A 12,544-nucleotide genomic window follows, 5' to 3' on the forward strand; every position below is an offset into this window, starting at 1 on the left:
TGAGGCTCGACATCAAGTTTGCTTCTCAACATTTTTATAAGGTTATTACTCTGAGGAATGGAGTTGAAGTAAAGAATGAGCCAACATCTTCCTGTTTTTGATGCCACCTGAGATGTGGCCAAGAAACTGAATTGTCAATTCAAATCATACTCCACTGGTCACACTTCACCTATAAGCTACAAATGTTAAATGCTGATAGCTCTGTGGTTGCTTGAAGAACATTTTGCCCATGTGCATGCCTGAAGCATGCACATAATAGTTTCGGACCAAATTTTGTATCAGAAACCAGAATCACCCAACTTCACAACTTAAAATGAAGCCACCTGCTCCGTTATTCCCATGCCAGATTTTCAACCCAAGCCTTAATTCCATTTTCCCACAAATTTCTCATGAAATCCTTTTAAAAAATTCAAAGACTTGCTTCTGGCTCTTTTCACACCTGCTGGATTTTCTTATGATGGCCAATTTCTGTCCTCTCCAATGAGTTAGTTCATCGGAGCTTGTTGTACTCTTTGGCTCATTAACCTGGCCTGGATCAGAAAATCAAGAGACTGGCCAACCAGCCCAGGACGCAATGGGCTATAGGCTTCATGCCTACATTACAGGGTCTTCATTTACTGAATGAATGAAAGAAACTAACACCATATACCACCAACCCATTGAGCTCCATCTGACTGGTAGCATCCTCACAGTTCAAACCTGACCCATGAACGTCAGCACTGAGTGAATAATCCCTCACTGCTCACCACTCTTCCTTACCCTGGAAATCATGTGAGAGAGGGATTAAAAGCCAGGAAAGTGCAGGTGAACTTCAGAAACCTGAAGGAATCAGAAGATGGAATTAGGAGGGGGTCATCTCATCTGGCTTTCTCTTCATTCCCTTCCTCTGAGAATTCCGAGCTGTGTTTTTATTTAAATAATCTATAGGCAAAATGGTAGCAGAGTGATTTAGTGTAACACTTTACAGTGCCAGTGATCTTGTGATCGTGATTGGGGATCAAGTCCCATTGCTGTCTGTAAGGAGTTTTTTTTTTTACATTCTCTCTGTGACTGTATGTGTTTCCTCCAGATGCCCTGGTTTCCTCCCACATTCCAAAGACATACATGTTAGGGTTGGGTAAGTTGTCGGTATGCTTTGTTGGTGCCGGAAATATGGTGATACTCATGGGCAGCCCCCAGCACATCCATGGACTGTGTTATTCACAAACCATACATTTCATTCTGCATTTCAATCTTCTGACGTACATGTGACAGATAAAGCTAATCTTTCTTCATTATAGCTGCACCACGGATGGTCCCATGCCGAGCTGTGCAAAGGGGAGGATTAGCAACCCCATCCCCAAAAAAACGTAGAGCTACAGAAACTACTAGCAGAAGCTCCAAAGACATCATCCGTAGGAGATCAGAGATTTTTACCTAGATGGACTACATGCGGGGAGAACCTAAGGGACTAGATCAAGAAGAGGATTCTGGCAACCTGCTGTTGGTGGCCTATACCCCAGTAGGGGTGATGGTTTAAGTAGGAAAGTTACTTCATTATCAAAACTAATATTTTACTGCAAATGTTATCTTTGTAGCTTATATATGATTCAAAAATGGACAGAACCATGAAGATAATTAAATTGGCCAACACAGGCCTCAATTCTAAGTTCATTCTCCTGATATTAATACTTGCATTCTCATCCAATGTATAATCTTTTCCCTGCTAACTCTGTGCAATTATTTGGATTGAAGAAAAGGTTGATGCCAGGTCCAAAGCTTTCACTGCAAAATTAGAGACTGCATGTTTCGAAATTTAGGATTGTTTTTGGCCATTTAGGAAACCTGGATTACATTGATGTTGTGTCAACAACAGCTAACAATTTAAACAGAGAGACAAGGTTTATGCAAATGCTGGAAACCTTGAGAAATACAGACAAAATGCTAGAGGATCTCAGCAGGTCAGGCAGCACCTATGAAGGGAAATAAGAAGTTGAAGCAGAGACCAAGGTACGTCTTTCTGTTGTAGTCTGTTTTAAATTCTACAGCTCTTGATGGAGTCATGATTTATTGCATTATATGATCCCCACGACTCTCTCCCACCTCTGAAAGGATTAAAACTGGGGCCTTCTGCACACATGCTCGATGACCAGTGAGTTTTCCATATTCTAATTGGACAAAATTGGTGAGATACTTGGTCTAGAACTGTGAAGGTTGTACAGACTTTCCCAACACTTTTGGCAAATGCTGAAATCTGGAGCAACAAACTATCTGCTGGGGAATGTTAATGGATTGAGCAGTCTCTGTAGGGGAAAAAAGAAACTGCTGACTTTTTGGGTTGAGATCATGCATCAGTCCTGATACAGAGTTTCGACCCAAATCAAAACCAATTCCTTTCTTCCTGCAGAGGATGCCAGACTAAATGAGTTCCTCCAGCAAATTGCTTGCTGTTCTCATTGGCTTTGTAGTCTCTGGTAAATCATTCCAAAGTGAACGTTGAGCATCTCTTCCTCTGTGAACCTTCGATCATCCCAAACTCTGATGACCATACTCACCAAATCCTGTTCATCCATTATCCTTGTGCCTTTCAGCTGTGAAGTTCACATCATGTCCTCAAACCTTCATGGTTTTGGCATTCTCCATCGAATCAAAAGAATTGCAGCAATTATGGCACCTTGAGGGTCTGCAACTGAGTCCCCACTCACCTGGACATTGTGCCTTCACCAGATAGTTTGTATTAGTTTTAAATATCAAGTGAATCTCTAGAATTATCACTATAAATTTTTCTGGTTCTCTTTCTTCCTTTAAAGTTAAAACCTTTGACCTCATATTTCTCTTTCTTGACTGAAAATGCACTAATGCCTCATCGGTGATTTCACAGTGAGGCCCTGGCTGTCTCCCCTGTGCCTGACAGCTCATTCCTTACTTCAGGAATGACAGCTCAGCTAGGAAATGCATCCTTCTTGTCAGCTCAGCATCTACCAGAATTGCCCCTAGACTCAGTATGATGTACATCATCAAGTTCGCCAATGACATGACTGTGCTGGGTCTCATCAGCATGAACGACAAGTCAGCTTACAGAGAGGAGGTGCAGCGGTTAACCAACTGGTGCAGAGCCAACAACCTGTCTCTGAATGAGAACAAAACAAAAGAGATGGTTGTCGACTTCAGGAGGGCACGGAGCGACCACTCCCCGCTGAACATCGACGGCTCCTCGGTAGAGATCTCACCTGGTCCCTCAACACCAGCTCCATAGCAAAGAAAGCCCAGCAGCATCTCTACTTTCTGTGAAGGCTGAGGAAAGTCCATCTCCCAAGCCCCCTTCCTCATCACATTCTACAGGGGTTGTATTGAGAGCATCCTGAGCAGCTGCATCACTGCCTGGTTCAGAAAGTGCACCATCTCGGATCGCAAGACCCTGCAGCGGATAGTGAGGTCAGCTGAGAAGATCATCAGGGTCTCTCTTCCCGACATTACGGACATTTACACTACACGTTGCATCTGCAAAGCAAACAGCATTATGAAGGACCCCACGCACCCCTCATACAAACTCTTCTCCCTCCTGCCGTCTTGGAAAAGGCACCGAAGCATTTGGGCTCTCACGACCAGACTATGTAAAAGTTTCTTCCCCCAAGCTTTCAGACTCTTCAATATGCAGAGCCTGGACTGACATCTTACTGCCCTATTGTCCTGTTTATTATTTATTGTAATGCCTGTACTGTTTTGTGCACTTTATGCAGTCCTGGGTAGGTCTGTAGTCTAGTGTAGTTTTTCTCTGTGTTGTTTTTTTACGTAGTTCAGTTTAGTTTTTGTACTGTGTCATGTAACACCATGGTCCTGAAAAACATTGTCTCATTTTTACTATGTACTGTACCAGCAGTTATGGTCGAAATGACAATAAAAGTGACTTGACTTGACTTGATCTGACTTGCTTCAGGCTCCTGGATTCAATTAAGAAAGGACACAATTAGAACAAAAGAGAAGGAAGTCCATTTAGTGCAAAGTGGTCAAGGTATTCATTGTCAATTAAGGTATTCATAGTGCTGGCATACTGATTTATGTGATGGAATTATGCCGTTTGATTCACAGGAAATAGCTAGTGTAGTATTTCAGGCTTCTGCACTTCCTGCCTGATGGTGGCTGTGAGAATGTGGCATGTCCCAGATGGTTGAGATCTTGATAATAGATGTTGCCTTCTAAATGCAGTGCCTCAGAGTGCTACAGTACTTATATTTAATGCATTTATTTGTAGAATCTGAGTTAAATCACTCTTGTTATTTCAAATAAATGTTTTTTTTTTAATCTCATGATATTATTTAAGAAGCTTAGATATTTCAGTGGCTTTAATGTAGTCCCTCAAACTGATCCAAATGTTAATGCATTTAATTTTGGGCATTCTCTGATGATCACGTACCAAGGGTCAGATTAAAGACCCGATGCAAAGAACAGATGTTCAACTACCTAATAAGCATCTTAAAAAAAACAGGTTTTTGAATGTCTAATAGGCAGTAGGCAAATGTTAAGTACCTGTATGTACTGTATACCTCAGTGTAAATTAGATGTGAAAACCTTTTAATTCTGACCTGAAGACTCAGCTGCTTAGTGCTATTTTATGCCTGAATAAAAGTAAAGAGTCGACCTGCATTTTTCAGCCATGGAAAGATAACATCATAGAGCCCATCCAGTCCATGCTCATTACCAATTTCCCATCTACTCTGATCCCATTTTCCAGCATTTGGTTTGGAGCAATTCAAGTGGTTGTCCCAATACTTAAGAGTCCCCACCAGTGTGTTCCAGATTCCGATCAACATATGATGAAAGAAATGATTTTTCACATTTCCTCTAATTCTTTGATCCTTTATCCTAAACCTATGTTCTGTACTTATTGACAACTCTATAATGGGGAAAAGTTTCCTACTATCTACCCCTTATTGTGTTGTATACTTAAGTTAGATACCCCACCAGCCTGCTGAAGGAGAACAAACCCAATCAGTGGCTCCTGATTGTGTGGTAACCAGAACTATACACAGTGTTTCAGCTGTGGCCTAAATATTTTATAAATTTGCACCATAACTTCATAGAGTTATAAAGTCATAAAGCATTACAGAAACAGGCCCTTTGGCCCATCTAGTTCATACTAACCTGTCATTCTGCCAAGACCTGTCTGCCAGCACTTGCTCTACCTCCTGGATAATGAAGGTTACCATCCCACTTGCCCCCTTTAGCACATTATTTACTTTGCTGCCATCTTCAATAAAATTTGGACTTGGATACTGAGGTTGCTCAATATTCCGGAGGACCATACTATTCATTATTTACCTCCCGCATTTATTAATCCCTCCAATGAACATCACCTTGCCCTTATTAGGATTAAATTCCATCTGCAATTGTTCTGTCTATTTTACAACTGATAAATATCTTCCTACAGACTTAGGCTATTCTCCTTAGTTCAAAAATACCAACAATTTTTATGTCATCTCCAAATTTCCTAATCATACTTCCTAGATCCGTATCTAGATAGCTCATAGAATATAACAAACATTAGCTGTCCCAGAACCGATCTCTATGATATACCCCTGGTCACAGGACTTCCAATCAAAAATACGATTCACCATCATCATCCTTTGCCTCCCATCATTGAGTCAATTTTGGCTCTAATATGCGAATTTTTCTCTGAACTTAACCATTTTAGATTTATCTCCCAAACAGAATCTTATCTAAGGACTTTCTGAAGCCCAGATAGAACAGATCAACTGCAATGCCCTCATCAACATATTTCGTTACAATATCCAAACATTCAAACAAATTGGTCAAATTGCTCTTTGAGAACATTGCTATGAGGTCCTCATACTCTTGGATTGTAGGAGGAGCCCTTGTTTAATGTCTATCCAAAAGAATACATGTGATAATGCAACACTTTTGTGTTGCTGCTCTGCAGAATTATGAGGAAATGAAGAAGAAGTGAGAGAATATTATTAGCAGATCTTCTCCTCCATCCCCTCCCCCTCACATCAATAAAATTTTGATCCCCAGATTTGATCAATGAGTTTTCCTTCTCTGGTTTGAGGTAGTGAGAACAATTTTCAATGACCAAGATCAGCACGTGTCAAAATATCAACAGAAAGCTGTGGGAAGGTTCAATATATCAGTCAGCATTTGTGGAATTAGAAACAGAATTAATATCATTGACTCTCTTTCTCTTTCCACTGATACTACCTGACCTGCTGGATATTTCCAGAAACTTTTGCTTCTATTTCAGATTTTCAACACATAGAAACATAGAAAATCTACAGCACAATACAGGCCCTTCAGCCCACAAACTGTGTCGAACGTGTCCCTACCTTAGAAATTACTAGGCTTACCTATAGCCCTCTATTTTACCTTCCATCCCATGTACCCCATGTACCTATCTAAAAGTCTCTTAAAAGACCCTACCGGATCCACCTGCAGATTTTATTGAATTTTCTGATTGATATTAAAGTTAATACAATCCTGTTTTTTGAAACCCATATCTACACTGAAACCTGGTAATAGAAATAAGAAACAATGTCATATTTTAACTCTAGGATTTTATATTATGGTGTTCAACGAATAACAAGGCTGTCAACAGCAAGACAAGGTATATAAAATATTTAGCTTCTTTTAATTGAATTGTCTTTTGACATGTTCTTCAATTTTAGCAGGTGGAACTGTTTCCATATGAAGTGATTGATAGAAGACAATGAAGAAATGTTAATACCTGGAACTTTTCAATCACTTCACTCTCAATATGGAGGAGGAAGTCCTTTGAAAAGATTTGTGATTTTGAGCACAGCAGGCATATTCTATGGAATAAAATTCCATGTCATAGATGGAAGAAGAATGCTTGATTTGAAATTATCATTGCTAATTTAATGATTTAGGAAATTATTATCATGATTTAGGAAATTGACATGTATTGCTCCAAACTGTATAATCATACTTTATGCAGTGAAATAATTTATGCTTAATAATAATCATTGACATATTAGACCATAAATAATCACACCAGGAAGTCACTGTCAAGAATCAATTGCCAGAACTGAAGCAATTGACTAACGGATGCAATGGGGAATGTGCCACTAATGAACTGAAGCTACAAACATGATAACCACAAAGGGTTTGGATGACACATCAATATAATCAGTGAAATATGTAGTTTACGCCAATGACCAACAGAGAATTGAGGCTGTGCTGGGGCAGCCTGCAAATGTCGTAATGCTTCTAACATCAACAGTATACGTCCACACTGTACTAACTCTGACTCTTTGGAATGTGGGAGGAAACTGGAGCACCCAATGGAAACTCATATGGTTATGGAGAGAATGTACAAACTCCTTACAGACAGCAGAGTTTGCTGCCAAATCAGAAAGCAGATTGTCGAAGCTTTTTGGCTGGAAAAGGGTAAATGAATTATCATTAGCTACAACTTGCATGTTCATACAACATAAACATAGCAAAATGCCCCTAGGATGCTTCATAGGTCATGATCAAATGTGACTCCTCGAGCTGTGGAGGAAGATGTGTTAAAACAGATAATGAAAAGCTTGCAGAAAGGAGTGTTTTAAGGAAGAGCTTAAAGGTAGAATGGAAATAGACAATAGGTGCAGGAGTAGGCCATTCAGCCCTTCGAGCCAGCACCACCATTCAATGTGATCATGGCTGATCATCCACAATCAGTACCCCGTTCCTGCCTTCTCCCCAAATCCCTTGACTCCGCTATCTTTAAGAGCTCTATCTTACTCTTTCATCCGGTGAGGGGACTCCAGAGCTGAGAGCCTTAACAGCTAAAGCATGCCTGTCAATGGGAGAATGAGTAAAATCTTGGAAAATCACAGAGTAGGAATTGTAAGAATGCAGATAACTGGTATTAGTCTCAGCAGCCCAAATTGCTAGGTCTATTATTGTCAGGTGTACCAAGATACAGTGAAAAGCTTGTCTTGCATACTATTCATACAGATTACACAGTGCATTGAGGTAGAACAAGGTAAAACAGTAACGATGTAGAATAAAATGTAGATAGAATACAGGTGAATGATAAAGGGCAAGGGGCAAGGCCATAGCAAGGTAGACAGTGAGGCCAAGAGTTCAACTAATCCTACAAGAGGATCATTTAAGTGTCTGAGAACATTGGGATAGAAGCTGTTCTTGAGCCTGGTGGTGTTTGCTTTCAGGCTTTTGTACCATCTGCCCGTTAAAGATGATGTGGAGATCTGAGAGTGGTAACGCTTTGAAAATTCTAAAATTCAGACTTTGCTTGCCCTCGAACCAGCTTCGGTCAGCAAGCACACAGGGGGATAAGACTTAAAGCAAGACACGACACAGGCAGCAGAGTAGTCAATGATCTCTGAAAGGGAGGAATACTGTAATGTGACTATCTACATTTCGATATGTCAATGAGTCACCACATGTGTGTGGGCGATATAATGACATGCTGGTACAAAATGTTAGCACATGTTCTGAAATTCCTGGTGCAGTTGGTGTATAGCAATATGAACATGCTCTGAAGTTCCCAGTGTCTCGTAGAGTCTTACTGCAGGGCCCACAAGCTGTTCCATAGTGGCTCCCCGATGACCTCCCAAAATTCTCAGAGGAATCAGACACAATGATGAGAGTTTCAGCAAAGACTGAGATTAGTGAAATGACAGTATTAGATGAAATGAGTCTTAGTGACAGTAATTTTGGGATTAGCTTCAGATATTTGCCTGGGCAAGTGATGGGATGAGTAGCTGTGGAAAAGAGTTTGGTATGAAAACTAAAGACAGCAGCCAAAAAAATTTAATCCTTGGCTATTAGTGCTAAACGCATGCAAAATTCTGAAGGAACTCAGCAGGCCAGGCAGCATCTATGGAGAAGAGTACAGTCGACATTTCAGGCCGAGACCCTTCAGCAGACGACTGTACTCTTTTCCACAGATGCTGCCCGGCCTGCTGAGTTCCTCCAGAATTTTGTGTGTGTTGTTCAGATTTCCAGCATTTGCAGACTTTCTCTTGTTAGTGCTAAACACATGATGAAGTGGCTACACACACAAAACGCTGTAGAAACTCGGCAGGTCAAGCAGCATCTATGTAAAACAAAAAAAAAGCCGTTTGTGTGTTGGGCCGAGACCCTTTGTCCTGAAGGCAGTCTTTACCTGCTGAATTCCTCCAGCATTTTGTGTCTTGTTTTGGATTTCCAGCATCTGCAGACTTTCTTGTGATAGTGATAAAGTGGCTATATGCAAAATACAACAAGTCAGAAGTCAAAGTTGTGTTTATTGTCATATCCCCCATAGCCAAAAAAAAATCTTCACCAATACCTCTACTTTCTGAGGAGACTAAAGAGAGCTGGACTATGCACATCAATGCTCACATCCTTCTACAGACAGGAACATCTTAGAATGCTGCTTCACCGTGTGCCGTGAGAGCTGCACCGTGGCGGACAGCGTTGGGGGGGGGGGGGGGTCTCTACAACGGATAGTTCAAACTACCCGATACCAGCCTACCCAGCATCAAGGACATATATACAGAGAGTAGCCAGAAAAAAATAGCAATATCATGAAGGTTCCACCCATCCTGTTTATGGATTATTTGTCCCAATACCATCAGGGAAGAGACTACGCTACATCCATGCTAGGACTACTGGACTCAAAAACAGTCAACCTGCCCAAGCCATCAGGCTGATCGACATCTCTACCCATTAACCCACCCAAAAGCCTCCACCGCTACTGCATCCACATCAGCCACTCCTCTCCACAGTCCCTCAGCACACTTTGTCCTCTCATGCACTGACACTTTACAGTTACTTTAATATCATGTTTTATATGATGGCATTTAATCAGTATTTATATTTATTGTGTCTTTATACTTATTATTCAAACTTAATGCCTGCATTTCGTGCAGTATTGAGATGGGAAATTTCCTCTGGATCAGTATTGGACATCAGATAATCAGTTAATGATTAGTCCTTTCAGGTTACCCTTAAGTTAGTAACTGGCCTAATATTTGATTAATTAATACTGTCAATTCCTCTGATGAACCTTGGGGTAATTTTCTGTATTAATGGTGAGCTATTGCTGAAAGCTTTTCTTGTCAAAACTTTCTATCAAGTAGGAATTCTTTGAAGATATTGGAGAATATTGATTAGTCAGGAACCCAGGAAAGTCAAGCACAGTTCTTCTCTAACCTTAACAGCAAAGGGCTGTAGACACTGAGCACGTCAGGAAATGTGGATACAGAACCGGTCAGCTATCAGCATATAGGGAGAAATAAATGTTCAGGTCCAGAAAGAATTGTTTTATATTGTTTGAATATTGCATTAAAACAAAATACAATCTGATTTGATTTTGTTACTAAATTCAAAGCTTTCTCCACTTTGTATTAATATTATTCACAGCCTACATTATTTATCTTGTAATTTATTCTATGATTACTGAACAGTTAACCAAATAATTTTTAATGCAAGCTGCAATTTGCCGGGCTACTCTGGCCTCTTCAGTGCCACAGAGATAAGACTGGGTAATGATAATTGAACAACATCATGATAATCTGATGAGTCACCGCCTTACTTATTTCTAAATGTGCATTTGCAGAAGTACATATCCCTGGCATCTGTAATTTAATGCAATGTTAAACACTTCAACACTGTAAATGATCTGAAAGTCATTCCAGAGCAGTTAGTTAGCATTGACTGTTTGCAATTGCTTGCCATCTGACAAGCAATTGATCTCCCACATAAATCAAAACAAAAACTGTTGCAATTGCTTTGTAGTGGCAGGTTAGAAGCAGAGTAAAAGACAGAGAAAACGTTCATCTTTCAGGTTAATCGTTGTTCATCATGCTGTTGAACCTGTTGAGTATTTTTAACATTTCCTGTTGAGTTTGTAGGTTTGATGTCTAAACTGTTTTATTGCCTTCCTTTGTGCTAGAATCCACTTTCATTCTTCCTCTATCTCTCTTTAGGCCCATGTTCTACATGTCAGAGGATTGTGAAGGATATGATTCATAGTCTGCAGTATGTTAAACTATCCCAAAATGATGGTTCATTGGATCGTTAGATGTGCTTCATGTTGGTGAATATTGTGTCAGCAATCACTAAATTAAGGAGGACAAAAAAATTGAAATCTGCAATCAACAGTACTGTGGAAAAGACATATTTAGCTAGGATGCCCAAGATTTTTGCAAGGTATTGTAGTAATTTTATGTATTGCACTGCACTGTTGCTGCAAAAAAATAACAAATTTCATGACATAAGTGAGTGATGATAAATCTGATTCTGATATGGGTCTCTATTGTGGACTGAGAGTGGGAATAGGGCAGCGAGAGGGGAATCGTGGTTGGGAAAAGAGGAAGGAAGAGAGGAGGGAGTGGAAAACACCAGAGAGACATTCTATGATGATCAAGACCAATAAAGCAATTGCTTGTGTAACACTTAATCAACAGGCTGGTATATGTCTAGGGGAAAAGGAGATCCAGCCACACACCAACCCCACCTCCCGTACACGCAGGTGCTGTGAGAATCAAGTTTATGCCTCGTGCCCGCACACAGTATCAAATTCACACCAGATACCGTTATGAAATACATTTTAAAGAGTTTACTAAAACTAAAAGAGTACTAGGCAATACAATATATATGAAAGGAAAGAAAAAAAACAAAAGGCGCCAACTTATCAAAGTTCAGTCAGTTTAGTGCACATCGTTGGAGCTCAACCATCAAACCATTCAACCCCTCGTCGCTTGCCTCCGACCTCCACGTCTTCGCACCTGGGACCACCCCCGGTGGTCAACCAAGCAGTGCAGCGCACGTCCACCTTCCTCGGCGTCTTCCTCTCGACTCTCCTCAAAAGACCGCGAAACCCCCCCCCCCCCCCAAGTTCCCAGCCTCACAAGACAAAATAACATTCCCCATTGGTTAACAAATGAATACAATCCCCATATCAGCAAGTCTAAAGCTAAACAACTGCGAGAGAAACACTTATCAGACAAAGAAGCATTCCTACTCTTAACAAACCAAAGAAGCCATTTTGAGTAACATACACAGGACATTATACACTTGGAATCAAATGACCTTGCCTGGTGTCTCAGGGCTGGGTGTGTCTGCATCCATGCCCTTGGCACACACTCTCTGCCACCTGTCCCACACCCTTCCTCGCCATTCCCAACGTCCTTTGCTCCTGCCAGATTTACAAGCTCACTCTCCACTCCACTTTGACAAATACAGTACTGTGCAAAAGTCTTAGGCACCCAAGTTATATATATGTCCCCAAGACTTTTGCACAGTACTGTAGCTTTCTGCTAAAACTGAATCTATATTCTTCTCCTGGCAGACAGACAGGGGCACAAATTGAGAATAAATCCCACCCAATCCCCAGGCAAATAAACAAGTTATCTTGACTCTCACAGTATAATGGTGAGATGTCAGAGAATACAAATACAAATACTTTATTGTCACCAAACAATTGATACTAGAGCGTACAATCATCACAGTGATATTTGTTTCTGCGCTTCGCGCTCCCTGAAGTACAAATCGAAGTAAATATAATAAAAATTTAAATTATAAATCATAATTA

Source organism: Hemitrygon akajei, chromosome 10 (assembly GCF_048418815.1).
Source record: "Hemitrygon akajei chromosome 10, sHemAka1.3, whole genome shotgun sequence".
In the NCBI taxonomy this organism is placed as follows: Eukaryota; Metazoa; Chordata; class Chondrichthyes; order Myliobatiformes; family Dasyatidae; genus Hemitrygon; species Hemitrygon akajei.